This window comes from Portunus trituberculatus, chromosome 16 (assembly GCF_017591435.1).
Source record: "Portunus trituberculatus isolate SZX2019 chromosome 16, ASM1759143v1, whole genome shotgun sequence".
NCBI classification, from domain to species: domain Eukaryota; kingdom Metazoa; phylum Arthropoda; class Malacostraca; order Decapoda; family Portunidae; genus Portunus; species Portunus trituberculatus.
In genome coordinates, this window is record NC_059270.1 from 1639961 (window position 1) to 1645359 (window position 5399).

The window sequence follows — 5399 nt, forward strand, 5'->3', positions numbered from 1 at the left end:
GCGGTTTCCTAGCGGGTGGGCTTTTAGATGGGCGATACCTTAAAAAAAAACATCCCCTTTAGCACATAAATTCCTGTGAAAAGCCCACATGGTATAAAAATAATAATAAAGAGAGACGGGGGGCTGTGAGGGAGGGGAGGAAGAGCAGCAGGGAACAGTAACAGGGATTAGGTGGAAGGCAGGGAGGCAGAGAGGGATAGAAAAGTGCCTATCATTTTCTCTCAGGTGTGGTGAGGATGATAGATTTCTTTCACTCATCCTTTGTGTTCAGCTTTACACAACAGCTTATATAAGACTTCTGCTTTGTGGTGGAGGACGTGGCAACAAAAAAAGTCTTACTTCACTGCTCAGAAAACGAAAACCTGGGCAAAACATAAGAAAAAAAAAAAAATCCCAGAATATAGAAAAAATACAAGTAAAAAATCATGACCAGCTCTTTTTATTAATCTTTTTTTTATCTCATTTTTTTTTCTATTCCACCAAACATTGTAAGGGAATTATATATGTATTTTTTATGTCTAAGAATACACCTGCATCATCCCTGGAGCCTGACCAACCCGGATGGACCCGCAGCAAAAACCAATAACCTCACGCTGGCCAGTCATCAAGGAAAAATTATTGTAAAGACCACACCTGTCCGTCCTCAACCAGTGATCCGCCTGCCTTTCCTCCCTGTCCATTGCTGTATTTCTATGTATATGTACCTTGCCTTATCCTGCCTCTTATTTTCCACGTTCCGCCACTTTCTTGATCTCCTTCAGTACAGGGACACATTTTTACCTTGATATATGTGTACGATTAGATCATTTTATTGACATCAGGAAGGTTCTGAAGATTAATGGCCAAAGTTTCACTATTTTAATCCCCACATGACTTTCTGAAGCTATATAAAGTCACCAAATAGTAAGCAAAGTGAATATGGAAACACGTCATGGTAGTGAAGGGCCTAAAAATAAATTGTTAAAACGTTAAACCTGTCTGCCTCTTGCCTTCACTCCCTGCCTGGTCCAAGTTTACTCTACTGACAGGCAAAGTAAGAAGTCAGTCAAAAGAAAATTAAATAAAGAATTAAAAAAAAAAAACTGCCAGATTCGTTTTTTATAATTTGAATAAGAAAACAATGAAAAAAAATTGAATGGGAGTAATAAATAAAGAATGAAAAAAAAAAATGCTCTTCCCAGATTTCTTTTTAATAATTTGAATAAGAAAACGATGTAAAAAAGGGAATAGAAATAAAACACGACATTAAGAAAATATGGAACTTACAATATAAAACAAAATAAAAAGATAAATTAATGGGCAATAAAAAATACAGTCCGCATTTACCTTTCCATAAAATAATATAAAAAACAGTAAGGAAATACCGAAGTTCAGGTGAAGCTAATGGGGGAAGCACGATGTCGATGTCTGGTGGTTTATTGTACAGTCTGGCGAGTCTGGAAGGCGCCGCACTGTCCCTCACAGGTCACTCACGCTACATCAAAGCGCCATATTCACAAACGCTTCCTTCTCTCACCGCGACCGTTTTCAAAGGCCACAAAGAGGATTGGTCGATTTATAAAGAGTATTTTTCCTGTTGATAATGCAAAAAGACTTGTTACCATGTCTGGGAGGCGCCGCACCGTCCCTCAATCACAGGTCACTCACGCCACACCAAAGCGCCATATTCACAAACGCTTTCCTTCCCAGCGATCATTTCCAAAGGCCACAGAGACGATTGGCCAAGTTCTAAAGAGTATTTTTTCCTGTTGATAATGCAGAAAACTTGTTAACATGGCGCTAGAATTACAAAAACATCTTTAAAACCTGTGTCACTTCAACTAGAGTCCCTTGACAATAGTAAAGGTATCAGTAGAATTACAGAAACATCCTTAAAAATCCGTGTCACTTCAACTAGAGCACTTTGACATTAGTGAAGATGCGGCGTGGAGGTGTTTCGGCATATGGGCAGTCATTCCCTCCTAACTCCTTCCATCGTGCAGAAATACTTAAGCCCGTATTCTGAAACGCTTGCCTCTCCCACCATCCAGTTGAGTACCATGACGCGTTTCCATATTTATTCTGGTTACTATTTTGGTGATTTTATACAGCCTCAGAAACTTATGTGGGAGATTAAAATATGAAAACACTGGCCATTAATCTCCTGACCTCCATAGACCCTTCCTGATGTCAATAAAATGGTCTAATCCTTCACAAATCTCAAGGTAAAAATGCATCCCTGTATTTTAAGGTTCTAATGATAGACTGGCAAGATTTCTAGTTTATTAAAAGGAGAAACTGTCTTGAAAACCCGGTTAGGTATCTCTATGGCCTTGGAAAACTGTCGTAGTGAGAGGGGAAGGCGTTTCTGAATAGAGGCGGAACTTCAAATCTGACAGGTCGCCTACTCACCTGAGCCAGTGTGTCCCAACCGGGAGTGGAGTCTTCGGTTTCAGCACAAAAGGTTATTATATTTCATCATTCGCTATCCATGGTGCCATTTCACGTATCAGAGGGTGAGTGGGGGGTGAGGAGCGTCAACTAAGAAGGATGAGTACAGAACATGTCGAAGGATATTTGGATTAATTTTTACATTGGCATCTAGGACTTCTAAGAGCGACTCGTCAATTTATACTTCACATTGACAAAAGCTGCGTTTGGCTTCCTTTTAGCCCATTTTCATATTCATTCTGCTTACTATTTAGTGGTTTTATACAGCTTCAGAAACTTATGCGGGAATTCAAATAGTGAAGACTGGCCATCAATTCCCTGACCTCCGTAGATCTTTCCTAATGCCACTAAAATTCTCTAATCGTAAACAAAACTCATGGTGAAAATGTGTCCTAGTACTAAAGAGGGAGGAAGAGAGAGAGGGAGACGATGAAGGAAAGAAATAGATGAAGAGAGGATGAAAAATGTTGCACAGGACATAACATGCATTGCAGCGGACACTCGTATAGATCGTCTTGGGGAAATAATTCTCTCTCCCCTCTTTCCCTTTATCATCTCCATCTCTCTCATCTACCCCCTTTCTCTCCCTCTCTCTATGAATCTTCCCTTTCATCATTTTATCTTCTCTCTTCATCTTCGTTTCTTTCTTCTCATTGTCTCTCCTCTTCTTCATTTTATTCTTTCTCTTCATCTTCATTTCTTTCCCTCATTGTCTCCCCTCTCTCTTCTCTCCCTTTCATCGTTCACTACCACCATTTCTATCAATCCGTCAATGCGTAGCCGCCAGTGTTGGCTTAGAATTCAAGACAAACACTATGAGCAGTGAAAGGAGCGAGATGCGAGGCGAGGCGAGGCTGAGCGGCGGCCACTCTCACGCTCTGCTCACCGCCCTGCAGCGCCGCCTTGTATTCTCCTCTGAGGGAGTGTTTCTGCTGCTTTCCACAGTTGTGAAACCGAGAGCTTCGCACCAGGCAATGACCACGTCCATGGAACAAATGACACAAGAAAGAAAAAAAGAAGAAGAAAAAAAAGCCACAAAAAATGTATCTATTTTTTTTATCTCATTAGTTTTTTACTGGAAAAAATAACCATAAAACTTGGATCGTGCTGGAAATAAGTTTCACAACACTCAGGTAAAAAAACACATAATGACTTGAAATAACAAAGCATAAATTGAAGAAACATAAAAGGAATTGCAGCGTCAACTTTCTCATAAACCCCTGACGCAACAATGTATAAACATATGTGAAAAAAGAGAAAAAAAAAGGAAGAATGGGAGAGAAAGAAAAACACACACAAAATAAACAAAATAATTAAACGGTGAAAACATAATGAGAAATGCAATGACCCCCTACACACACACACACACACACACACACACACACACACACACACACACACATTGGTCACTGGCAACTCCCACGAACATCAGGCGAGGTGGCCTCATGACGGCTGTCAGCTGATGTGTTGCGTCACCCTCGCCAGCCCTTCACCGCCATCACTCCCTGTTGGACATCCCCAAGAAACACTTTGCATGGCAGCTTTGAAAAGAGATAAGACCAAGATGGCACCTTACAGTCCCAATGTGTGCCTATCAGCGTCTGCTTTCATCAACTTATCAGCAGAATTGAGACTTGCTGCAATGCGAGTAATTCCCCCTTCCCTAAAGAGCCTTGACCCTCCAGTTCGAGCAGTGAATGGCAGCGTAGCAGTGCAGCAGGGCCCGTTGACGTAACACAGGTGGCTTTGCAGACGCCAACAATCAAGGGAGTGGAGTGGGAGAGGTCATGGGCCATCCAGACACACAGGCACGCCACGCCACGCCACGCCAAGGCAGGTGCGTTTCTAGGGCACAGTGCGGAAGCTTGATCATGGGAAACATTACGAGTTAAAGTGTAACTCTGTGTGTGTGTGTGTGTGTGTGTGTGTGTGTGTGTGTGTGTGTGTGTGTGTGTGTGTGTGTGTGTGTGTGTGTTAGCTAAGACAGTGGATCTTTTGATTTTCCAATTAATTGACTACTTTTTACCTTCTCACCTGCTTTTCCTTTACCAACTTCCGTCGAAACATTCATAACAACAACAACAACAACAACAACAACAACAACAACAACAACAACAACAACAATAATAAAACACTACCCAGGAAAGGGAAGCCATACGCCAAGCAATAAAACTCAAACAGGAAAAGTTGAAGGAAAACGAGTGGAGAGGACTGTAAAATGCAGAACAGGAAGAAGAAACGAGAGGAAAGTCATATGAGAGAGAGAGAGAGAGAGAGAGAGAGAGAGAGAGAGAGAGAGAGAGAGAGAGAGAGAGAGAGAGAGAGAGAGAGAGAGAGACTAACTCCCTCACTCCTTGCTGTATGCGGCTGGTAAACAGAATCGAGTGGAAAGGGAAGCCGCTACAATAAGGAAAAAACCCACACAGAATCGTTACATGGAAAGGAAGGAAAGGGTGACATAACCGGCCATAACTTGAAGGTACCGTTGTGAGATGAGTTAGCGAGTCTTACAGTGTTGAGACAGGAGTTAGCGTTCATCCAAGGCCCTTATTCTAAAAATGCTAACTCTCTCACCATCACTACTTTCCAGAGGCTCCAGTTGAAGATACTCGTGTTTTTAAGAGTATTTTTATGGTTCTGGTAATAGATTGGCATGATTTCTGGTACACTAAAAGGAGAAACTGTCTTGAGAACCCAGCTAGTTGTCTTTTCGGACTTGGAAAATTGTCGTAGTGAGAGGACACGTTTAAATACCGGGGCAAGACTCGAGAAGAGGTGTGGAAGACGAGGGACGGAGGTAAGAGGGAACACGTATTCAAAACAATAAAAACAAACAGTGTTGCGTGAATGTTTGACTAACAAATAGAAGAATCTTGGCTATAAAAGGAGAGAGAGGAAAAAAAAAAAGACACGTAGAGGATGTTACAATGTGCTACGAATTGTTTACAGTTGAGGAATGTAGCGACGCA

At 41.6% G+C, this 5399-nt stretch overlaps 1 long non-coding RNA gene across 1 annotated transcript in view; it reads right to left on the reverse strand.

Moving 5' to 3' along the window:
- The window catches only part of LOC123504472, a 16716-nt gene continuing 11317 nt past the window's right edge, over positions 1–5399 (reverse strand). The window contains exons 3-5 of the long non-coding RNA XR_006674842.1: positions 2392–2520; positions 1365–1573; positions 1–38 (exon numbers count right to left, since the gene is read on the reverse strand). This is a non-coding gene — a long non-coding RNA (uncharacterized LOC123504472). The remainder of the gene's footprint in view (positions 39–1364; positions 1574–2391; positions 2521–5399) is intronic.